At 49.8% G+C, this 25501-nt stretch overlaps 1 long non-coding RNA gene across 1 annotated transcript; it reads left to right on the top strand.

Annotated features, from left to right (window-relative positions):
- The first annotated feature begins 74 nt into the window (after positions 1-74).
- Positions 75-23985, top strand: LOC140487675 (uncharacterized). The gene is made up of 3 exons (XR_011962860.1): positions 75-213; positions 1164-1280; positions 23872-23985. It is a non-coding gene; the product is annotated as an uncharacterized lncRNA (long non-coding RNA).
- The last annotated feature ends 1516 nt before the right edge of the window (positions 23986-25501 follow it).

The raw sequence follows: 25501 nt of genomic DNA, 5'->3' as shown, positions 1-25501 counted from the left end.
TTCTATGCAGGGCATGCGCAGTGTCACATTGGTCAGGACAGTGAGAGAGAGAGAGAGAGAGAGAGAGACATGGAGCTGTTTTCTCCGGCAGCGGCTGCAGAGAGCGGTGCTCAGAGCCGGTGTGCGAGAGCCTCGCTGGAGAAAGGAGCGGAGAGATTTCACAAGTCCCAGATAAAGGTTAAAAAAAACCTGAAAAAGACCCTCCAGGCCCGGGTAAGGATGTGGCGGTCTCTGATCAGGGAAGGGGCCCAGGGTCACGGCCGCCATTTGTTTGAGGGAAGAGGGAGCGCGGGCTTCAGGGCCGCCATCTTGAGAAGGTCAAGGTGCAGGAGGGCGGGGCTCTCGGGTCTGTAGAACAATCAGAGGAAAGGGAAGACCCATTGTTATTGATTAATTCCACGAACACAGCTTCACTGGGCGATCCTGCAGGAATATCCTCTCTCAGTCCTGCTGGGATGTTTCACCCAATCAGAACCAGCAGCTCTCCTCCTCTCTCAGCTCCCCTTCTGCCCTTCCTGCAGCATCTGTCCCCTGGAACATTGAGCTGCCTGTCCTGTCCCTCCCTCAGCTGTTGTTCTGTAATACCTGTGATATCCCAGTCCCATCTTAGATTACATCACTAAAGACAGGAATGCACCCGATGGAATTTTCTTAACATCAGTAATTGTTTAATACTCACTTACAGGTTTTTAATTACATCTTTTTTGAAGCATTTAATTCACATTTAATCATATGCAATGATGGGCTTTAACCTGTGTCCAGAGAACATTTGCTGAGTTTCTGGATAAATTGCCTCACAATAATGCCACTAGGCCATCACTTTGCCTGCTCACAGTTTGTATATCGCAGTGCAACATGAATCAAAACCCTTTCTTCCTGTACAATTGTTTGATCCTGAACTCTGGTGAAATCACTCAATATAGAGGTATGTGGTATCCCTCACTGTGTGGGTCTAATTGATACCTGTGTCAGCGTCTCTCACTCTTGCAGCTACTCCAGATCCTGAGCCAACAGAATTCTCCACTCCAGAGAGATGAGGCAGTACAGGACAGGATTGGAGACTGGGATTTTCCAGATCTCTGTGGGCTCAGTGCCATTCTACATCTGTAATCTTCACAGCATCAGTCTAATTCCCATTCTGCTTATTTCTGTGTCTTCTCAAGGTACTCGGGGAGTTCCTGAGTCAATAGACTTGCCAACTGCTGGTTGGGAAGATGATTGGTCAGCCAGAGAGACAAAGGTCAGGGAGGTCGGGAGCCTTTAATAAATCCTGCCGCCAGGTAAGATCACTCACAGTGCACAGAGCAGAGAGCAATGAGAGGGCTCCAAACATCAGCTAACAGGACATGACATAGACATAGCGCTGGAGTGGGAGCACAGTACAGACACACCTCAGGGTCAATCACCATCCCTACTTTAAGTTTTTTTTGTACTGAGACAGCATCTGGAGTTCCCAGTTTTCAATCCAAACGTTTACTGTTTTATTGAGCACGAGGATAACAGAGAGGAATGCAGGCCTGCAATGAGAGGGTAGTAATGCTGCCTGGGATCTTTCTGTTCCCTATTCCCTCTCCAACACTGTATCTATGGCTCATCTTGTGGACCAGTGTCTTCAATCATTCTAACTCCTATAACAGTTCCTATCTCTGTCATCCCCTCCCCTCTCACCAATTATTTGTCACATTTGAAACCTCCAGTCCAGATGACTATCCATATTGCTGTAACTTGCTTCAGTCTCTACAATATGTCTTGTCTCGATAGTCTGCTCCTCCAACAACTGGAGACATAGAGTCTGTTTCTGTGCTGCATGACTCTTTGTTTGCGGTTTCCTAATTGGAATGAGTTGCATTTGCCTGTGTTTGGCCCATATCCCTTCAAATCTTCTCCTCTCCATGTAGCTGCCCAAGTATCTTTTCCATATTGTAATTGTACTTGTTTTTACCATTTCCTCTGGCAGTTCATTCCATCCATGCACCATCCTCTGTGGAAAATGTTGCCTCTCAGCTCCCTCTTTAAATACTTGCTCTGTCACCTCACGTTTATGCCTCTAGCTTTGGACTCACCTACCCTTGGCTATTCACCTTACTTTGGCCCTACATGGTTTCATAAACCTTTATAACGTCACCCCGTGGCCTCCTCTGCCCAGGAGAAATATTGACGACAATGTTACAAATATCTCCAATTTATGTACTCAATGCTCTGGCCACTGATGGCAAGTGTCCCAAATGCTGCTTTCCCCACCCTGACCACCAGTAATGCCACTTCCAAGGAACAATGTAACTGCACTTCTTCGTCTCTCTCTGTTCGACAACACCGCCCAGAGCCCTACCATTATTGTATTAGTCCTCCTGGGTTTGTCTGAACTAAATTCAACACCTGAATTAAACTCCATCTTTCATTCCTTGGCCCATTGGCCCAGTGGATTAACATCCCCTTCGATAACTATATTCCCTGCCCACTCTTCCACTAATCTTGATATCCACAAACATAAAAAGAGGGGCTCCTAAATTTTCACTCAAATTGTTTATGTAAGTGGTGCACAACAGTGGTCCCAGCACCAATCCTTACAGCACACTGCTGGTCAGAGGCCTCCAGTCTGAACAACAACCCTCTCCCACCAACCTCTGTCTCACACTGTCATCCCATTTTGTATCTAGTTGGCTAGCTCTCTCTGATCTCTTGTGATTTACCCTTACTAACCAATGTATCACGCTACCCCCTGACCAAGAGTTGCTGAAGACAGAAACAGCGTCTGTTGCTCTGCCTTCATCTATCTTCTTGGTCACATCTTGAACAAACTCCAGTCAAGTTTCTGAGACATGTTTTCCCATGCACAAAACCGTGCTGGCTGCCGTAATCAGTCCTTGTCTTTCCAAATGCATGTAAGTCCTACCTCTCAGAATGACCTCCAATAACTGACCTACCCTAATGTCTGGCTCATCAGTCTGTAGTTCCCTGGCTTGGTCTTGCAGCCTTTCTTAATTAAAGATACATCATTATAATCATAGTCAGAGAGTCATACCGCACTGCTTGGTTAACGCTAACCATACTCTAAAACTGATCTCGTCCCACCTGCCTGTTCCTTGATCATATCCTAATGTCTTTTAAACATTGTAATTGTCGCCAAGTTCACCCCTTCCTTGGGAAGTTCATTCCACACACAACCCACTCTCTGTGTAACAATGTGCCTCTCATGTCTTTTTTTTAAATGTCTCTTCTCTTCCACTTAAAAATGTAGCTCCTCGTCTTGAAACTCCCCTGTCCATGGGAAAAGACAACTCCCATTAATTCGATCTATCCCCCTCATTATTTTATAAACTTCTATGAGGCCATCTGTCAACATGCAGGTTTCAGTGAAAAAGTACCAACCTATTCAGCCTTTCTTTATAACTGAAATCTTCCATAACCAGCCACATCCCAGTAAATATCATCTGAACCCTCTCCAACTTAATAATATCCTTCCTAAAACTGGGCGGCCAGAACTGGATACAGTATTCCAGAAGAGGACTCACCAATGGTCTGTATAATTTCAATGCGGCTTCCCAACTCCTATATCCAAAGGACTGAGCAATGAAAGCAAGTGAGGCCAGCAGCTTTTTTAACCATCCTATCTCTCCATGTTGCAAACTTCAAAGAATTATGTTTCTGAATCCCGGGGTCCCTCTGTTCTACAACACTACCGAAGGTCCTATCATTAATTACGTAAGCCCTGTGTTTGTTGTACCAATTGCATTACCTCGCATTTATTCAGATTGAACTCCATCTACAGTTTTTCAGCCATTCACACATTTCATCAGGATCCCTTTCCAATCTCAGAAAACCTTCTCCACTGTCCACAATGCCACCTTCCAGTCTAACAGCCTATCACACATGGTACAGATATCTCTGCTAGTGGCCCGACAGTTTCTTCACCAGCTTCCCACAATGTCCTGAGATACATTTGATCAGGGCCTGGGGATTTATCCACCTTTGTGTTTTCAAACTTCCAGCATCTCCTCTTCGATAATGTGGACTCATTCCAAGACATTCAGTCACAGAGATGAAAAGCACGGAAACAACTTTGGAACAACTCCTGCATGACGTATTTAGTCACTTTTGCCAGAACTTTGCCAGTATCCCTCTAAACCCTTCCTGTTCATATACCCATTCACATGCCTTTTAAATGTATTTCTATCAGCCTCCACTATTTCCTTTGGCAGCTTATTCCATAGACTCTGCCGGAACCAGTTTTCCTTTCGGTCCCTTTGAAAAGTTTCCCTCCCACTTTAAAGCTATGCCCTGTCAGTTTGGAATCCCCCAGCCCTGTGGAAAAGACCTTGTCTATTTACCCTATCGGTGACAATCATGATTTTAGACATTTGTGGGCGGCACGGTGGCGCAGTGGTTAGCACTGCTGCCTCACAGCGCCTGAGACCCGGGTTCAATTCCCGCCTCAGGCGACTGACTGTGTGGAGTTTGCACGTTCTCCCCGTGTCTGCGTGGGTTTCCTCCGGGTGCTCCGGTTTCCTCCCACAGTCCAAAGATGTGCAGGCCAGGTGAATTGGCCATGCTAAATTGCCCATAGTGTTAGGTAAGGGATAAATGTAGATGTAGGGGTATGGGTGGGTTACGCTTCAGCGGGGCGGTGTGGACTTGTTGGGCCGAAGGGCCTGTTTCCACACTGTAAGTAATCTAATCTAATCTAAACCTTTATCAGGTAACTCCTCAGCCTCCCATGTTCAAATAAAACAGCCCCAGCTTATTCAGGCTTTTCCCTGTATCTCAAACCCTCTAACCCTGGCAGCATCCTTGTTCATTTCTTCTGAAACCTTTCATGTTCCACGACATCCTTCCGCTGGCATTGAGACCAGAATTGCACACAGTATTCGAATAGTGGTCAGGCCACACACTGTTTAGTTCCCCGAGCGCCCCACTTTTTATCCACAGTAAGTTCCAACATGAAATATTTGTTTTGGATCTTGTAGTTCACACATCGTTGCCTTCATTGATCATTAAGGAGACCGGGTTTGTCCCGAGCTCTTCTTTTGCTCTTAATACACTTGTAGAGTCTCTTTGGATTCTCCTTAACTTTCTCTGCCAAAGCGATCTCATGTCCCCTTTTTACATTCCTGATTTCCATCCTAAGTGTATTTCTTCAGCCCCGATGCTCCTGAAGGGATTCCCTTGAGTCAGCCAGTTATATCTGACATGTGACCCTTTTTTCTTGACCACAGTCTCGAAATTCAGCCAGTGTTTCCTAATTCAGTCAGCATTGAGCTGCACACTAACAGAAACACGCTGGTGCTGAACGCTCCTTTTATCTCGGTTTTAAAATATTCCAACTTGCCAGATTTCCCTTTATCTGCAAATAGCCTCCCCAGATCTACTTTAAAAATTCATGTCTCATACTATCTTGCTCCATTGAATAACTTTAACTTGTGGACCAGGCCTGTCCTTTTCCATCGCTATTTTCAAACTAATACAATTGTGGTAACTTTCCAAAGTGCTCCCCCACTAACACCTCAGTCCCGTTCCTGACCTTGTTTCCCAAGGGGAGGTCAGGTTTAGCCCCATTCTCCAGTTGGGCCACTTACATAATGACTGGGAGTTTTCAGAACACACTTAACAAATTCCTTCCATCCAAATGCTTAACTTAGTAGCAATCCCAGTCCAGGTTTGGAACGGTTAAGATCCCCTATCATTACGACCCTATTATTCTAAGAGATATCTGAAATCTCCTGACATATCTGCTCCTTCATCTCCCATTGCCTATCACTGTAGTCCGACCGTAGAAAACTAATGGCCAATTTTTATTTCTCAGTTCCACTAATATCGTTTAACTGGGCGATCCTACATGAATCCTCCCTCTAGGTATTGTTGGGATGTTTCCCCCAATCAAACCCACCCGCTCTCCTCCTGTTTTGACTCCTGTTCTATCGTTCCTGTAGCATCTGTCTCCGGAACATTGAGCTGTTGGTCCTGTTGCTCCCTCAGCTGTGTTTCTGTAATACCTATGGTATCCCAATGCCATGTTCCCATCCATGCTCTGGGTTCATTTGCCTTATCTGTCTGGCCCTTTGCATTGAAATAACTGCAGTTTAATCCACTAGTTTTCCCTAATTGTCTGCTATGATCTTGCCTGCCTTGTCTCCTTATGTTGCTCTCTTGAACATTTGTACCAACCTCAACTTTCTTTCTGGCCTTACGACTCTTTGGGGTCACACAGCCCCGCCAGACGAGTTTAAATCCTCTCGAGCAGCTCCAGCAACGTTCCCCACCAGGATGTGGGTCCCCCTCCTGCTCCCAGTTCAGGTGTATTCCCCACCCTGTTTACCTGTGCTGTCACCTTCAGACATCCAGGGACTTGCCCACCAATGTCCCTGTATTCCTCAGTACTCCAGGAGGACTGACCTTTCATGATGTATATTATTCGTTTATTAGACTTCCCACAGTGCATTACCTCACAGTGATCAGCAGTAAACTCTGTCTGCCATTACTCTGCTCAGTTTATCATCTGATCGATATCAGACTGCAGCCTGAGTCCATCCCTCTCACTATGGACAACACCCTCACCTTTCATGTTATCCGCAAACCTACTAATGTTACCTTCTGCTTTACATCTGAGTGATTAATGTCCATAATGAACAGCAATGGCTCCTGCACAGATCCCTGTGGTACACCTGCTGGGCAAAGGCTTTCAATCACAAAACCAACCCTCCACCAATTGTGGAGCCAATTTACCAACTTACCTTGGATCCCATGGGATCTTCCCTTTTGGACCAGCCTTCCATGTGGGACCTTGTCAAAGACTTTAATGAACTCCATATAAACCACATCATCTGCACTGCCCTCATCAATATCAGAGGACAGTCGTTCATCAAATCCACACAGACAATCCCGAATGAAATTGCGGGGGTATCTGTTTTTGGCGAATACATTGTAGAGGTCTTCTTCTTCCTCTTTTTGCAGTTCTGGTGTACTGTGGTGTGTTGTGTCCCTTTTGAACAGTGTCTTGATGCAACTTCATTTGTGTTTGTTGGAGTAGTTGCTTTCGTAGTTCGTGACTTGGTCTGTGTGTGTGGTTTTCCTGTATACCTTTGTGGTGAATTCCCCATTCGGTGTTGTCTGTACCATCACGTCTAGGAATGGGAGTTGGTTGTCCTTTTCTTTCTCTCTAGTCAATCGGATTCCTGTGAGTGTGGCGTTGATGATCCGGTGCGTGTTATCTATTTCTGTGTTGTAATGATTACAAAGGTGTCATCCACATATCTGACCCAGAGTTTGGGTTGAATTTGCAGTAAGACTGTTTGTTCTAACCTTTGCATTACCGCTTCTGCTATGAGTCCAGAGATGGGTGAGCCTATGGGTGTGCTGTTGATTTGTTCATCTATTTGGTTGTTGAATGTGAAGTGTGTTGTGAGGCACAGGTCCAGTAGTTTGAGTATGCCGTCTTTGTGGATAGGTTCACCGTCCTGTTGTCTGTTCTGTATGTCCAGCAGGTTGGCTACTGTTTCTCTGGCTAGGGTTTTGTCGATAGAGGTGAACAGTGCCGTGACTTCGAATGAGACCATAGTTTCTTCCTTGTCTATGTGTATATTTCTGATGATGTCCAAGAATTCCTGTGTCGATTGTATAGATTGTCTGGATCCACTGATCAGGTGTTTCAGTTTCTGCTGTAGTTCTTCAGCTAGTTTGTGTGATGGTGTCCCTGGTAATGATACTATGGGTCTGAGTGGAATGTCTGGTTTGTGCACTTTAGGTAGTCCATAGAATCTGGGGGTGTTGTTGCTTTCAGGTTTCATTCTATGTCGGTCAAACCTGGTTATCTGTCCGTTTTTTTTTTGTACGTTTCTCAGTGTGTTTATCCTATTGGTGAGCGCGGGGTGGGATCAAACTCCACGCAATTTCAGCCACAGATGCCTCAGGGAAAGACAACGGAATGAAGACATGCCACGACCCAAGGGACGAGCCACACTACCGTACATCAAGAGCATTTCGGAACTGACAGCCAGACTACTGCGACCACTAGGACTCATAACAGCACACAAACCAACAGCCACTCTCAGACAACAACTCATCAGGACGAAGGACCCGATACCCAACATGAACAAAACAAACGTAGTGTACAAAATCCCATGTAAGGACTGCACAAAACACTACATAGGACAAAAAGGAAGACAGCTAACGATCCGCATCCATGAACACCAACTAGCCACGAAACGACACGGCCAGCTATCCTTAGTAGCCACACACGCAGATGACAAGCAACGTGAGTTCGACTGGGACAACACTACTATTAGAGGACAAGCCAAACAGAACAGCCAGGGAATTCCTCGAGGCATGGCACTCATCCACAGATTCAATCAATGAGCACATCGACCTGGACCCGATATACCGACCACTGCAGCGGACAGCTGGAACTGACAACTGGAAGCGGCAGATACAAATCCCTATCAGTGTCAGAGGAAAGATCACAGAAACGCTTCACAGGAGGCTTCCTGAGGAAGTCACCGAGACAGGGGACGAAACGTCCCTCCCTCACTGTGTGTGTGTGTGAGTTTGTGTGTGCGTATGTCTGCGTGTCACCCTCCCTCACTTTGTGTGTGTGTGTCCACTCGCTGTGTGTGTGTGTGTGTGTCCCCTCTTGCTTTCGGAACACATGTCCCACCCTTGCTGTGTCAGTGTGTCTCAACCTCGCGCTGTGTGTGTGTGTGTGCGCCCCTCTTACTGTGAGTTTATGTGCCTCTCTTGCAGTTTGTGAGGGTGTCCTCCCCTTGCTCTGTGTGTGTGTATGCATTTCACTCCCTCGCTGTGAGTGTGTATGCATTTCACTCCCTCGCTGTGAGTGTGCGTGCGTGTCGCTCCCTCACTGTGAGTGTGCGTGCGTGTCGCTCGCTTCACTGCGTGTCCCTCACTCGCTGTTTGTGTGTGTCACTCCATCGCGTTGTGTGTATGTGTCTCTCTCTCTTGTTGTGTGTGTGCGCATGTCTCACCCTCGCTCTGTGTGTGTGTGTCCTTCCCTCGCTGTGTCTGTTTGTGTCCCTCCCTTGCTCTGTGTGTGTTTGTATGTGCCTCTCCTTCGCTCTGTGTGTGGGTGTGCGGTCCCACTCTCGCTGTCTATGTGTGTGACCCTCCCTCGCTGTGTGTGTGCGTGTCCCACGCTCTGAATGTGTCCATTTCCCCCCCCCCGCGTGTGTGTGTGTGTGTGTCCTTTTTGCTGTACGTGTGTGAGTGCGTGTCCCTCCCATGCTGTGTGTGCATGTCCTTCTCTCCCTTGCTCTGTGTGTGCGCGCGTGTCCCCCTCTTGCTCTGAGTATGTGTCCCTCTTGATGTGTATGTGAGTGTCACTCCCTCACTGTGTGTCTGTGTGTATCCCCTTTACTGTGTGTATGTGTGCGTGGCCCTCCTCGCTGTGTGTGCATGTGTCGCCTCCTCGCTATGTGTATGTTTGTGTGTGGTCCCACCCTCGCTGTCTGTGTGTGTGCGTGTCCCTCCCTCGCTGTGTGTGCATGTCGCCCTCTTGCTGTGAGTATGTGTGTCCCTCTTGCAGTGTATGTGAGTGTCCCTCCCTTGCTCTGTGTGTGTGTGCATGTCACTCCCTCACTATGGGTCTGTGTGTCCATCTCACGCTGTGTGTGTGTGTGTGTGTCCCTGCCTCGCTGTGTGTCTGCATGTATCCCCTTAACTGTGTGTATGTGTGCGTGTCCCTCCCTTGCTTTGTGTGTATGTGTGACCCTCTTGCTGTATGTGCGCGTCACTCCCTCGCTGTATGTGTGTGTCCCCTTTCGTTGATTGTGCACATGCCCTCCCCCCCGCCGTGTGTCTGCTTGTCCCTTCTTCCCTGTGTGTGTGCGTATCCCTCCCTCGGTGTGTGTGTATGTGTCCCTCCCTCGCTGTGTGTGTGAGTGTCCCTCCTTCCTGTGTGTCTCAGCAAGTCCCTCACTCGCTGTGTGTGTGTGTGTGTGTGTCCCTTCCTCGCTGTTTGTGTGTATGTGTCACATCCTCACAGTATGTGTTTGTGTGTCCCCCCCTTCGCTGCGTGTCCTTCACTCGCTGTTTGTGTGTGTCACTCCATCGCATTGTGTGTATGTTTCTCTCTCTCGCTGTGTGTGTGCGTATCCCTCCCTCGCTCTGTGTGTGTGCTTACGTGCGTGTCCCTCCCTCTGTGTGTGTGTGTGTGTGTGTGTGTGTAAGAGTGTCTCCCTCCCACGCTGTGAGTGTGCAGGTCCCCCTCACTGTGTGTGCACTTCTCCCCTCACTGTGTCTGTGCATGTCCCCTCTCGCTGTGTGTGCGTGTCCCCTCTCAATTCCTGTACACATGCCCTCCCCCTTGCCGTGTGCGTGCTTGTCCCTCCTTCCCTGTGTGTGTGCGTGTGTGTCCCTCCCTTGCTTTGTATGAGAGTGTCCCTCCTTCGCTGTGTGTGTTTGTGTATGTTCCTCCCTTGCTGTGTGTGCATGTCCTTCCCTCGCTGTGTTTGCGTGTTCCTCCCTCGCTCTGAGTGTTTGTATGCGTGTGTGCGCATGTCCCTCCCTCGCTGTGTGTGTCTCCCACTCGCTGCGTGTGTGTGTGTCCCTTCCTCGCTGTGCATGCATGTTCTTCCCTCTGTGTGTGTGTGTGCGCGTGTGTATCACTCCCTCGCTGTGCATGTGTGTCCCTCCCTCGCTGTGTGTATGTCCCTCCTCACTGTGTGTGTGTGTGTGTGTCACCCCTTGCTATGTCTGTTTGTGTGTGCGTCCCCTCCTTCGCTGTGTGTGTGTCACTCTCTGTGTGTGTGTCCCACGCTCACTGTGTGTGCACGTGTCCCTCCCTTGCTCTGTGTTTGTGTGTGTGTGTGTATCTGTGCGTGTCCCTCCCTCGCTTTGCGTGTGTGTTTCCATCCCTTGTGTGTCTGTGTGTGCAAGCGTGTGCATGTCCCTCCCTCGCTTTGCACGTGTGTGTGTATTTGTGCATGACGTTCCTTCGCTTTGCATGTGTGTGCCCCCTCTCAATTTCTGTGCACATGCCCTCTCCCTCGACATGTGTGTTTGTCCCTCCCTTGCTGTGTGTGCGCGTTTCTCCCTTGCTCAGTGTTTGTGTGTGTGCGTGTGTGTGTCCCTCCTTCGCTTTGTGTGTGTGTCCCCGTCCCTCGCAGTGTGTTTGTCCCTCCCTCACTGTGTATCTGCGTGTATTCCCCTCACTGTGTGTGTTTGTGTGTCCCTCCTTCACATTGCGTGTGTGTGTCCCTCCCTCACGGTGTGTGTGCTTGTCCCTCCTTCACTGTGTGTCCCACCCTCGCTATGTCTGTGCAATTCGCTCCCTCGCTGTGTGTCTCAGCGTGTCCCTCCCTCGCTTTGCGTGTGGGTACGTCCCGTGTGTGTGTGTGTGTTGTGTGTGTGTGTGCATGTCCCTCCCTTGCTCTGCGTTTCTGTGTGTATGGATGTGTGTGTGGCCCTCCCTCGCTTTGTGTGTCCATGTGTGTGAGTCCGTGTCCCAACCTTGCCGTGTCTGTGTGTCCCAACCTTGCCGTGTCTGTGTGTCCCAACCTTGCCGTGTCTGTGTGTGCCCCCTCTCAATTTCTGTGCACATGCCCTCCCCCTGACATGTGTGTGTCCCTTCCTTCGCTGTATGTGTGTGTGTGTGTGTGTGTGTGTGTGTGTGTGTGTGTGTGTGTGTGTGTCCCTCCCTCGCTCTGTGTGTTTGTGGTTGTGTGTGTATCCCTCCCTTGCTGTGTGTCTGCGGGTAACCCCCTCACTGTGTGTGTTTGTATATCCCTCTCTCGCTGTGTGTGCACGCATCTGTCCCTACTCTATGTTTATGTGTGTGTAGTTGTGCGTGTCACTCCCTCGCTTTGAATGTATGTGTCCATCCCGTGTGTGTGTGTGTGTGTGACCAGCTTGCTGCGTGCACGTGTCCCACCCTTGCCGTGTCTGTGTGTGTCCTCTCTCGTTGTGTGTGTGTGCCCCCTCAATTTCTGTGCACATGCCCTCCCCCTCAACATGTGTGTGCGTGTCCGTCCTTCGCGGTGTGTGAGTGTCCCTCCCTTGCAGTGTATGTACGTGTCCCTCCCTCACTGTGTGTGCGCGTCTCTCCCTTGCTCTGTGTTTGTGTGTCTGTGTGTGTATGTGTGCGTGTCCCTCCTTCGCTTTACGTGTGTGTGTGTGTGTCCCCGTCCTTCGCAGTGTGTGTGTCCCTCCCTTGCTATGTGTCTGCGTGTATCCCCCTCACTGTGCGCATGTGCATATCCCTCCCTCGCTGTGTGTGTGTGTGTGTGTGTATTTGTGCATGTCCCTCCCTTGCTTTGCATGTGTGTGCCCCCTCTCAATTTCTGTGCACATGCCCTCCCCCTCGACATGTGTGTGTTTGTCCCTCCCTCGCTGTGTGTGTGCGTCTCTCCCTTGCTCTGTGTTTGCGTGTGTGTGTGCGTGTCCCTCCTTCGCTTTGTGTGTGTGTGTGTGTGTGTGTCTGTCCCCGTCCCTTGCAGTGTGTGGGTCCCTCCCTCGCTGTGTGTCTGCGTGTATCCCCCTCACTGTGTGTGTATGTGCGTGGCCCTCCCTCGCTTTGCGTGTGTCTGCACCCTCTCGATTTGTGTGCACATGCCCTCCCCCTCGCGATGTGTGTGCTTGTCCCTCCTTCACTGTGTGTCCCTCTCTTGTTATGTGTGTGCGTGTCCCTCCCTCGCTGCGTGTCTCAGCATGTCCCTCCCTCACTGTGTGTGTCCCTCGCTCTCTGTGTATGTGCGCGTGCATGTCCTTCCTTCACTGTGTGTGCATGTCCTTCCCTTGCTGTGTCTGTGTGTGTGTCCCTTCGCTGCGTGTCCCTCCCTCGCTGTGTGTGTCCCTTCCTCGCTGTGCGTGTGTGTGTTCTCCCTTGCTGTGTGTGTGTGCGTCACCCCTTGCTGTGTGTGTGCATGTCCCTCCCTTGCTGTGTGTGTGTGTGTGTGTGTGTGTGTGTGTGTGTGTGTGTGTGTGTGTGTGCTTGGCCCTCCCTTGTTGTGTGAGCATGTGTCTCCCCCCTCGCTGTGTGTGTGTGTGCATGTCCCTCTCTTGCTCTCTGTCTGTGATTGTGTGCTTTCTCATGCACGTGTCGCTCCCTCGCTCTCTGTGGGTGTGTCCCTCCCTCGCTCTGTGTGTATGTGCCCCTCTTGCTGTGCGTGTGTGTGCATGTGTCGCTCCCTCGCTGTGTGTGCGAGTGTCCCTCTCTTGCTCTGTGTGTGTGTGTGTTTGTGTGCTTCCTCATGCGCATGTTGCTCCCTCATTGTGTGTGCATGTCCCTCCCATGCTGTGTGTGTCTCCATGTCCCTCACTGGCTGTGTGTGTGTGTGCCCCTCTCTCGCAATGTGACTGTGTTTGTGTGCTTGGGCATGTGCGTGTTCTTCCCTCCCTGTGTGTTCGTGTCCCTCTTGCAGTGTATGTGAGTGTCCCTCCCTCACTGTTTATGTGTCAGTTTCCTGCCCTGTGTGTGTCTGTGTGTGTCTATGTGTGTTACTCTTGCTGTGTGTGTGTGGCCCTCCCTCGCTGTGTGTGCATGTGTCTCCCCCTCGCTGTTTGTGCACGTGTCCCTCTCTTGCTCTGTGTGTATGTGTGTGTGTGTGTGTGTTTGTGTGTGTCAATGTCCCTCACTTGCTGTGTGTGTGCGTGTCCTTCTCTCGCTGTGTGTCTGTGTTTGAGCATGAGCATGTCCATCCCTCGCTGTGTGTACGTGTCCCCTTGCTGTGGGTATGTGTGACCCTTTTGCAGTGTATGTGAGTGTCCTTCCCTCACTGCGTGTGGGTGTGTGTATTCGTGTTACTCCCACACTGTGTGTGTGTCCCTCCCTTGCTGCGTGTATGTGTGCGTGTGTGTTTGTCCCTCCCTCGCTGTGTGTGCGCGTCTCTTCCTTGCTCTGTTTGTGTGTGTGTGTGTGTGTGTGTGTGTACATGCGTGTGTCCCCCCTTCGCTTTGCGTGTTTGTGCCCCCGTCCCTCTGTGTGTGTGTCCCTCTCTCGCTGTGTGTCTGCGTGTATCCCCCTCAATGTGTGTATGTGCTTGTCGCTACATCGCTCTGTGTGTGTGTGTGTGTGTGTGTGTGTGTGTGTGTATTTGTGCACATCCGTCCCTCGCTTTGCGTGTGTGTGCCTCCTCTCAACTTGTGTGCACATGCCCTCCCCTTCGCGGTGGGTGTGCTTGTCCCTCCTTCGCTGTGTGTCCCTCACTCACTGTCACTCCCTTGCTGTGTGTGTGCGTGTCCCTCCCACGCTGTGTGTGTCCATGCTCCCTCCCTCGCTGCAGGTCTCAGCGTGTCCCTCCCTCGCTCTGTGTGTGTGTCCCGCGCTCTGTGTATGTGTGTGTGCGTGTCACTCCCCTGCTGTGTGTGTGCGTGTCACTCCCCTGCTGTGTGTGTGCGTGTCCCTCTTGCTGTGCATGTGTCATCTCCTCGCTATGTGGGTGCGTGTCCCTCTCTTGCTCTGTGCGCGCACGCGCGCGCGCGTGTGTGTATGTGTGTGTGTGCATGCCCCTCTCTTGCTATGTGTCTGTGTTTGTGTGCTTGAGCATGAGCGTGTCCATCCCTCGCTGTGTGTACATGTCCACCCTTGCTGTAAGTATGTGTGACCCTTTTACAGTGTATGTGAGTGTCCTTCCCTCGCTTGCGTGTGTGTGTGTATGCGTGTCACTCCCACAGTGTGTGTGTGGGTGTCCCTCCCTTGCTGTGTGTGTGTAGATGTGCGTGTCCCTCCCTTACTTTGTGCGTGTGTGTGTGCACCTCTTGCTGTGTGTGCGCATGTCACTCCCTCGCTCTGAGTGTGTGTCCGTCCCTTGTGTGCGTGTGTGTCCCTCCCTTGCTCTTTGTGCATATCCCCACCATTGTGTGTCCGCATCGCCCCTCGCTGTGTGTGCGTGTGTCCCTCCCTCGCCATGTCTGTGCGTGTACCCTCTCGCTGTGTGTGCGTGCCCCCTCTCAATTTCTGTGCATATGCCCTCCCCCTCGCCGTGTGTCTGCTTATCCCTCCTTCCCTGTGTGTGTGCGTGTTCATCCCTTGCTGTTTATGTGAGTGTCCCTCTCTCACTCTGTGTGTTTGTGTACATCCCTCCATCACTTGTGTGTGTGCATGTCCTTCTCTCGCTGTGTGTGTCCCCCTCTTGCAGTGTATGTGAGTGTCCCTCCCTCGCTGTGTGTGTGTATGTATGCGTGTCAATTCTTCATTGTGCCTGTGTGTCCCTCCCACGCTGTGTGAGTGTGTGTCCCCCTCCAGCTGTTTGTGTGTGTGTGTGTCCTTCCCTTGCTGTGTGTGTGTGTGTGTGTGTGTGTGTGTGTGTGTCACACACACACAGTGAGGGAGTGTGTGTGTCCCTCCCTTGCTCTTTGTGTATATCGCCCTTGCAGTGTGAGTGCATGTCCCCCCTTGCTCTGTGCGCGTGTGTCCATCCCTCGCCGTGTCAGTGCGTGTCCCCTCTCACTGTATGTGTGTCCCTCGCTCTCTGTGTATGTGCACGTGCATGTCCTTCCCTCACTCTGTGTGCATGTCCTTCCCTCGCTGTGTCTGTGTGTGTGTGTCCCTTCGCTGCGTGTCCCTCCCTCGCTGTGTGTGTCCCTTCCTCGCTGTGCATGTGTGTGTTCTCCCTCGCTGTGTGTGTCCCAACCTCGCTGTGTGTGTGTGTGTGTGTGTGTGTCCCTCCTCACTATGTGTGTGGGGGTGTGTCCCTCCCTCGCTGCGTATGTGTGAGTTTCCCCACTTGCTCTGTGTGTGTATGTATGTGTGTGTGCCCGTCTTGCTGTGTCTATGTGTGCGTGGCCCTCCCTCGCTGTGTGTCCGTGTGTCCCTCTTGCTCTGTTTGTGTGTGTGCATGTCTCCCACGCTGTGTGTGCATGTCCTTCCCTCCCTCACTCTGTGTGTGTGTCCCTCTCTCGATGTGCGTGTGTGTTTGTCCCGCCCTCGCTGTGTGTAGTGCGTGTATCCCTCCCTCGCTGTGCGTATGCGTGTCCCTCCCTCGCTATGTGTGTGTGTGTCCCTCCCTCGCTGTGTGTCTGCGGGTAACCCCCTCTCTGTGTGTGTTTGCATATCGCTCCCTCGCTGTGCACGTCCCTCCCTCACTGTGTGTGCATGTGTCCCTCCCTTGCTCTGTGTGTGTATGTGTGCATGTCCCTCCCTCGCTTTGTGTGTGTGTGTGTATGTGTCCGTCCGTTGTATGAGTGTGTGACCAGCTTGCTGTTTGCGTGTGTCCCACCCTTGCCATGTCTGTGTGTGCGTGTGTGTGCCCCCTCTCAATTTGTGTGCACATGCCCTCCCCCTCGCGGCACGTGTGCTTGTCCCTCCCTCACTCTGTGTGCGTGTCGCTCTCTCACTGTGTGTGCGCGTGTCCCACCCTCACTGTGTGTGTGTGCGTGTCGCTCTCTCACTGTGTGTGTGCGTGTCTGTCCCACGCTGTGTATGTGCATGTCCCCTCCCTCACTGCATGTCTCAGCATGTCCCTCCCTCGCTGTGTGTGGATGTCCTTCCCTCACTGTGTGTGTGTGTGTATGTCCCTTCGCTGCGTGTCCCTCGCTCGCTGAGTGTGTGTGTGTGTGTGTGTGTGTGTGTGTCTCCCTCGCTATGTGAATGTCCCTCCCTCGCTGTGTGTGTGCATGTCTCTTCCTCGTTGTGTGTGCGTATCCCTTTCTTGCTGTGTGTGTGTGTGTCCCTTCGCTGTGTGTCTGTGCGTGTCCCTCCCTCGCTGTGTGTGTGCACATCCCCCCTTGCTGTGTGTGTGAGGGTGAGTGTCCCTTCCTCACTGTGTGTGTGCATATCCCCCTCGCTGTGTGTGTGCGTGTCCCACCCTCACTGCGTGTGTGCGTGTCCCTCCCTCTGTGTTTGTGTGTGTGTGTGTGTCGCTTCCTCGCTGTGTGTGTCCCTCCCTTGATTTGCGTGTGTGTCCTTCCCTCGCTGTGTGTCTGCGGGTATCCCCCTCACTGTGTGTGTGTCCCTCCCTCGTGTTTGTATCCCTCGCTCTGTGTGCGCGCATGTCCCTCCCTCGCTGTGTGTGCGTGTCCTTCCCTCGCTGTGTCTGCGTGTATGTGCGGATGCATGTCCCCCCCTTTGCTGCGTGTGTCCGTGTCCCTCCATCACTGTGTGTGTGTGTGTGTGTGTGTGTGTCCCACCCTCGCTGTGCGTGCCCCACCTTTGCTGCGTGTGTGCGTGTCTCTCCCTTGCTGTGTGTGTGCGTGTCTCTCCCTTGCTGCGTGTGTGCGTGTCTCTCCCTCGCTGCGTGTGTTTGCGTGTCCTTCCCTCACTGCGTGTGTTTGCGTGTCCTTCCCTCGCTGCGTGTGTTTGCGTGTCCTTCCCTCGCTGCGTGTGTTTGCGTGTCCTTCCCTCGCTGCGTGTGTTTGCGTGTCCTTCCCTCGTTGCGTGTGTTTGCGTGTCCTTCCCTTGCTGCGTGTGTTTGCATGTCCTTCCCTCGCTGCGTGTGTTTGCGTGTCCCTCCCTCGCTGCGTGTGTGCGCGTGTCCCTCCCTCGCTGCGTGTGTGCGCGTGTCCCTCCCTCGCTACGTGTCTGCGCGTGTCCCTCCCTCGCTGCGTGTCTGCGCGTGTCCCTCCCTCGCTGCGTGTCTGCGCGTGTCCCTCCCTCGCTGTGTGTGTGTGTGTGTGTGTGTGTGTGTGTGTGTGTCCAAAATTTGCACCAGCAGTGAATTGGCCATCATAAATTGACTGTAGTATTCAGGAATGTGTGGTATAAGTAAGTTCACCATGAGAAATGCAGGATTTAATGTATAGGTAGAGGGGTGGGTCTGGGTAGGATGCTCTTCAGAGTTTTGGAATGGACTGGTTGGGCCGAATGGCCTGGTTCCACACGATGGCGATTCTATTCAGGTTATTGTCCAGCCCTGTCAACCATCCCCGTCTCTTACACCTTACCTTATCCCCAATATTCTCCTTAACACTGTAATCTCACCCAGACTCTAAAACACTCCTTGGCGACGTAACCTTCTCCAGTCCTTACAAAGATCGATATGTCTGTCACCTCTTCCTGCTTTTAGAACCCTCCCTATAACTATTGCCATTTGGTACAGCATTCCCAATCACTGTTCCCTCTTGAAACTCCCATAAACATTTGTATCTCTGAAAACTCATCTGGACTGTCTCAACTTCCCTTTGACAGTTACATGCTGAGATCTGCTCTATATCAGTGAAGTAATTAAGTCTTGGCAACACTCACTGTTATAACCTCCCTCCAGCCTTACAGCACTGTATAATCTCTTTTCAAACCGACAGCCATCTCTTTGTCTGTAATCTCCTCCACTCCCCATAATACATTCTTGCTGAGCTCCTCTGTAGTCGACTAAACACTCCCTAACACTGTCTGTATCAGTGTAACCTTCTCCAGAAACACAACCTTCTCTATCTGTGTAAATCCCTACACCCTACACCCCCAACCCTCCGTGTCTGTGTATTCACCTTCAGTCCCTACTCACCTCCCTGTCTGTGTAACCTTCTCCATGCAGTTTTGCTTCAGTCTCTTCAACTGTGCCTGTCAGTGTAACCTCATCCAGACGCGAAAGCTCTCCTCTTTTTGACTTACTCAGAACACACAACCCTCACTATCTGTAAGTTACTCCTCTCTGAGAAACCTACCTCTGCAAATTGCTCCAACTCTTCAACTCTCCATAAGCTCCTGCAGCTCTTACATCCCTCCCGATCTACCAAATCTCTTCCAGCCCCTAAACACCAACAGTCTGTGGAGACCCGACCACCATCCCTATCAGCGTAATCCTCTCAGGTCTCTGCAGTATTCCTGATCTGTTGAATTCACTCCATGCCTGTGCCTCTCCCAATCCAGTCCCTACAAAACCCACTATCTATTTAACACCCTCCTGTCACTATCACCCTCATGTCAATGTAAGCTCCTCCTGTGTCTCCACCATCTACCCATCTCCATAACCTTGTCCAGCTCTTACACCACTATCTGTTTAAACGTCACCCTCCACTCCAACTTCTCCTGCTTGTGCGATTCTCCCTTATCTGTGAAACTGTTTCTGACCAAAATTGTTATCCCAGTCTCTGAAAACAAATCCAGATTCCACAGCCTCCATAACCCCCAGAACCTAAGCCTTCCTATGTCTATAAACATCTTCAGTCACGACTACCCTGCATATCTCTGTTTGTTCTTCCAGTCAATACAAATATCTTTATCTCTGTAACCTGCTCAGCTCCCTAAAACAGTCCCTGTCTGTGATCCAGCCCTGGCCTACAAACATCTTTATCTCTGTAAACTTCTCCATCCCTCCCAACATTCCCATCTTCATGAACCCCTGTCAGCCCTACAGCTCTCCACATTTCTGTAACCTCCTGTGGCTCTATGGTCCTCCTTCCCTGTGAAACCACCTCCAGTCCCCACACCCCTCCCAATCTCGGTCATCTGCTCCAGATCAGACCATTGCTGTCTCTGTAAACACCTCCACTCCTAACAACTCTTCCCATTTGTGTAACCTCATTCAGACCCCATACTCTCCAGCTTCCTGAATCATCTTCCTGCCATTGCAACCAAAACCACATGTTTATGTAATATCCACCAGTGCTTACACCCTACCCAACTCAGTAAGCACTTGCAGCCCTAACAAAATACCTAAACTGTGAAACCTCTCATTACCCTACAATCCTCCCTTCCTCCCTCCCTCCCTCCCTCCTCAAATGCCTTCATCACCATGAAACCTCACAATTACTGAAGCCTCATTTTGGCATTGCAAACCTCCTAATGTCTGCAAAATCCTCGTGTCCTGATATCCCTCCCTATCTCTGTAACTCCCTCCACCCTTCAGTATCATTCTGGGGAACATGGCAGAGGAGAGAAGGTTTGTAGAGTTTGGACCATATTACGGAGGTACAATTATGGGAATTACAGATTTAGTCTTATGTCTGTGGTGTGCAGATTATTGGCGAGGACTCTAAAGACAGGATTTACGACTACTTGGAAAACCATAGTTAAATTAGCCACAGTCAGTATGGGTTTGTGAGGGGTCAGGTCATACCTCACAAACCTTATTGAATTCTTTGAGGATATGGCAGAATATGTTAATGGCTCATTCAGAAAAGAAGGATGATTGGGATACAGGGAAATCTGTCTGTCTGGATACAGGATTGGATGGCCTAGAGAAGACAGAGTATGGCAGCAGATGGACAGTATTGAGCCTGGAGCTCAGTGACCAGTGGTGTTCTGTAACAATCAGCTCTGGGACTCTGCTTTTTGAGATTTTTGTAAATGACTTGGATGCGGATGTTGGAGAGTGGGTTAGTAAGTTTGCCAATCACCTGAAGGTTGGTGGAGTGGTGGGGAATGTGGAGGGCTGTTGTCGGTTGCAATGGAACATTGACAGGACGCGGATCTGGGCTGGAAGTGGCAGATGGAGTCCAATCTGGAAAAGTGTGAAGTGATTTATTTTGGAAGGTCGAATTTGAATACAGAATACAGGGTGAAAGGCAGAATACTTGGCAGTGTGGAGAAACAGAGAGATCATGGGGTCCGTGTCCATAGATCCCTCATAATCGCCACGCACGTTGGTAGGGTTGTTAAAAAGGCATATCTTGTGTTGGCTCCCCTTAGAAGGGGATTGACTAAGAGCCGTGAGGTTTTACTGCATCTTTATAGCGTCCTGGTGAGATCACACTTGGAATATTGTGTTCAGTTCTGGTCCCCTGTTCACAGGAAGGCTGTGCAAATTTTAGAGAGTGGACACAGGAGATGTACCAGGATGCTGCCTGGAATGGAGGGCATTTCCTGTGGAGAAAGGTTGAGGGAGCTAAGGCTTTTCTCATTGGCGAAGGGGGTGGGGTGACTTTGTGGAGGTGAACAAGATGATAAGAGGCACTGAGTGAGTGAATAGTCAGAGACGTTTCCTCCTGTGGCATAAATGGCTATTACAAGGGGGTGTAATTTTATGGTGAATGGAGGATGGATAAGAGGATAGAGATGGTAGGTGGTAGGAATGCACTGCCAATGGTGGTAGTAAAATTAGACATATTCGGGACATTTAATAGACTCTTGGACAGACATATGGATAATAGTAAAATGAAGGGTATGTCGTTTACTTTGATCTTACAGTCTGATAAAAGGTTGGCATGAAATCATGGCAGAGGGGCCTTGGGCTGAACTGTTCTGCGTTTTGTGTTCTGTCTGGTAAACTGGGTAATAAGCTCATATCAGTGTAAAAGGATATGGCATTCAGGAGGAGCTAGCGAACTGGATACAAAATTTGCTTGATGGTTGTAGACAGAGGGTGATGGGAGACATGTTGTTTTTCTGACTGGAGGTATGTGACCAGCGGTGGAGTAGGTCCCCTGTTGTTTGTCATTTGGATGAATGGTTTGGATGGGAATATTGGTTTCCTGGTAAGTAATTGTTTTCGGTGACACTGAAATTGGTGGTAAAGTGGAGAGTGAACTCGGTTATCTATGATACAACAGGATGAACAGTACTGCTGGGATCGTGGGCTGAAGAATAGCGGATGGAGTTGAATTAGATAAATGTGAAGTGTTCCATTTTGGTGAAACAAACCAGGGTGGGACTTGTACAGTTAATGTTCGGGCCCTGGGTAGTGTTTTCAGTCAGAATCCAGTGACCCAGGTAGACAGTTCTTTAAATGTGCTGTCACAGGTAGACAGGCTGGTGAAACAGGCGTTTGGGATGGTTACCTTCATTGGGGAGGGCATTGAGAATAAGAGTTGGGATGTCATGTTGTATCTGTAAAAGACATTGATGAGGCGACCATAAAAACATTGATCAGTCGGAAGATCTTATCTAGTTCACTAACCTCCTTTAGTGAAGGACATCAAATATTCTAACCTGGTCTGGCCGACATGTGACTCCAGACCCACAGCAATATGGCTGACTCTGAGCTACCCTCTCAGTAATTAACAGAGGGGTCAAAGAACGTTGTTCCAGGCAGTGACACCCACATCCCATTAATTAATATATAAAAATACCTATGTCCCTCCCTACCTCTGCAAACCCCTCCAGCTGCAGCAATCCGTCCTGGCTTTGTAGCACCCTGACCACTCTCTGTAACACTCTCACCACCTCCAGCACCTTCACCTCTCCCTGTCCCTATCGTGTCAATGAACCCTGACCGTGGCTCCCCTTCCCACAGCCGCCCTCCTGCGAGCAGACCCAATGCAATCCGTGAACGTTTACTCCTAAAACACTCTCTCACTTCAGGATTTTAAGTACTTTTTGGTGATCTTCTCAGCCTCATAATCTAGCATGATTCCTTTTGTCCTGAGTGAGGGATCAGAGAAAATTTCTTGCTGAGGTTTTTACTGTTTCAATCGAATGTCCTTTTGTTAAGTATTTTGCATTGTCCCTTCAAATGTTTTCCACTGTACATTTACAGGCACATATTTCAGTCTGTTTCGCCTGTTTACCTTGGTCTGTTCTCCTCTCAAACTCATGTTATTGGCTATTTTTGTTTCTAGCTGTAGCTTGTCCTTTCTGTGATTCACTTTAAAACTTTATATTTATTTAAACTGCGCTTTATCACAATTTCCCAGAGGATCTCTTCAGGTGACATTACTCATTCACTAAGTTTCATCACACAGTCGCTCTGCGATAGTTATGTCCCTTAACAGTTGCACAATGTGTTTTCCAAAGAAACACTGAAAAAAAAATTAACCAAACTCCTCTTCCAATATCAATGCTGTCCGTGTGATTGTCCCAGATTATACAAATATTGACGTTTTCCAAAATTATGATAATGCCTTTGTTAAAAAATTCCAATGAGTTCCTGGTAAATGCAGTGATGAGCAATGAAATGCTGTTCGGTGACTAAAACTGTTCTGCTCGTGTCCTTGGCAAGTAGTAGCCAGAATTTACATTCAGTCTGACTCTACTTCATGGTCTGCGGCCAAATGCTTTCTCTGTAATGCCTTTGCTATCCATTATTGTTAGCGTTGCCCATTTTGCCTGAGTTTGCACAAGATTGCGAACCACTGAATATTTTTGTTCACCCTGTATCCATGTCTCCCTGGTGTCTAAATCTCTTTTATCTGTGTCACAAATCCGTCGACCTTATTGCAGCAACGTTTGTCCATTCAAAAAAATACATAATATACTCCCTTCCACAATTTTCTGTCACAAATCTATTTGCTGATGTACAGTTTTAGTTAAACTCTGTCCCATCCTGATCCTTTCTGCTTGTCTTCAGACACATTCCCATGATGTTCCATTGCTTTACGTTTTCCCTTTGGATTTGGAAAGCTCCTTTCACCTGCATCCTCTCTGTTAGTTTAAAGCACTGTCCATAAACTTACCAACATGATTGGCCAGGACACTGGTCCCAGCACAGTTCCAGGGGGATCATCCTAATAGATGTTTTTAAAAATCAGGTATGGGATGTGTGAGTCTCTGGCTGACCAGCCTTTCTTGCCCAGCCCTAGCTGCCCTTGAACTGAGTAGCTTGCTCGGCCATTTCAGAGGGTAATTGAGAGGCAAACACTTTGCTGTGGGGATGTCGTTCAGACCACGTGAGGATGGGCAGATGTCCTTCTCTAAAGGACAAGTGTTTGGATTTGTTGTACATCAGTAATGGTTTTATACTTATTTGTGGATTGTTAATTATTATTTTTTAAATTATTGATTTCAAAGGTCTCCTTTTCAGATGACGGGATTCAATCCTGCCTCCCCTGAACATTAGCTGAGGTTTTGGGATACATTCTCTCGCAATAATACCACTAGGCCATTATTTCACCTGCTCACTGGGTGCTCATCCCTGAGCACTGATACCTGGGCATCATGAAGCTAAACCCATTCTTCCGACACAATTGTGTGATCCTGACATCTTCCAGCAATCTGGGACTATTACTTAATATCGCTCCATTTTCCATATCTCTGTGGAACTCAGTGCCATTCTCCATGTGTAACCTTCACTGCATCTGTTTAATTTCCCATTCTGTCTATTTCTCTGTCTCCTGTAGGTATTCAGGAAAGTCCTGACTCAATAGCCTTCCCAGCTGCGGGGTGGATCGTCCATCACCTCATTGAATGCAGTTGGTCTGCCAGAGAGTGACAAAGGGAAAGGAGATCTGGAGCCTTCAATACTTCCTGTAGTGAAGTAAGGTCACCCACAGTGCACAGAGCAAAGAACAATGAGAGGGCTCCAAACATCTGTGAACACAACGTGACATAGATACAGTGCTGGAGGGGGAGCACAGTACACACACACACACACACACACACACACACACACACACACACATCTATGGCATGTCTTGTGGTCCAGTGTCTTCTATAATTATTTATTCCTTAACTGATCCTATCGCTGTAACATCCTCCCTTCCCGATAGTCCCTCAACATATTTGAAACGTACTGCATTCCAGACTACCATCCCTATCACTGTAATCTGCTTCAGTGTCTACAACGTGCCTTATCTCGGTAGTCTCCTCCTCCAATAAGGTAAAAACAAGGACTGGAGATGCTGGAAACCAGAGTCTAGATTAGAGTGGTGCTGGAAAAGCACGGCAGGTCAGGCAGCATCCATGGAGCAGGAAATCGACGTTTCGGGCAAAAGCTCTTCATCAGGAACAGAGGCCGGGAGCCTGCAGAGTGGGGAGATAAATGAGAGGGGGGTGGGGATGGAGAGAAAGTAGCATAGAGTACAGTAGGTGAATGGGGTGGGGAAGAAGGTGATCGGTCAGATTGGAGGATGGGGGAAGGTAGCAAAGAGTACAATGGGTGAATGGGGGTGGGGATGGGGGTGATAGGTCAGAGACGAGGGTGGAATGGATAGGTGGGAAGGGAGAGAGGCCATGAGGACAGGTCATGAGGGCGGTGCTGAGCTGGAAGGCTGGAGGTGGGGTGAGATGGGGGAAGGGGAAACGAGGAAACTGGTGAAGTCCACATTGATGCCCTGGGGTTGAAGTGTTCTGAGGCGGAAGGTGAGGCGTTCTTCCTCCAGGCGCTGGGTGGTGGGGAAGTGGCGGTGGAGGAAGCCCAGGACCTGCATGTCCTCGGCAGAGTGGGAGGGGGAGTTGAAATGTTGGGTCACAGGGCGGTGGGGTTGATTGGTGCGGGTGTACCAGAGATGTTCCCGAATGTGCTCTGCGAGGAGGTGTCCAGCCTCCCCAATGCAGAGGAGACCGCATCGGGAGCAACGGATACAATAAATGATATTGGTGGATGTGCAGGTAAAACTTTGGATGTGGAAGGCTCCTTTGGGGACTTGGATGTGGTGAGGGAGGAGGTGTGGGCGCAGGTTTTGCAATTCCTGCAGTGGCAGGAGAAGGTGCCAGGAAGGGAGGATGGGTTTTTGGGGGGGCATGGAACTGACCAGATAGTCATGGAGGGAAAGCGGAGAGGGGTGGGGAGGGAAATATATCCCTGGTGGTGGGGTCCGTTTGGAGGTGGAGGAAATGGCGACGGATAATTTGGTTTATACGAAGGTTGGAAGGGGGGAAGGTGAGCACCAGGGGCGTTCTGTCCTTGTTATGGTTGGAGGGGTGGGGTCTGAGGGCAAAGGTGTGGGATATGGTCGAGATGCGTTAGAGGGCATCTTTTACCACGTGGGAAGGGAAATTCCGATCTCGAAAGAAGGAGGCTACCTGATG

The sequence above is a fragment of the Chiloscyllium punctatum genome, chromosome 17 (assembly GCF_047496795.1).
Source record: "Chiloscyllium punctatum isolate Juve2018m chromosome 17, sChiPun1.3, whole genome shotgun sequence".
In the NCBI taxonomy this organism is placed as follows: Eukaryota; Metazoa; Chordata; class Chondrichthyes; order Orectolobiformes; family Hemiscylliidae; genus Chiloscyllium; species Chiloscyllium punctatum.
The sequence above is the reverse complement of the archived record's forward strand: the minus strand, read 5'-3'. Positions and strand labels throughout refer to the sequence as shown.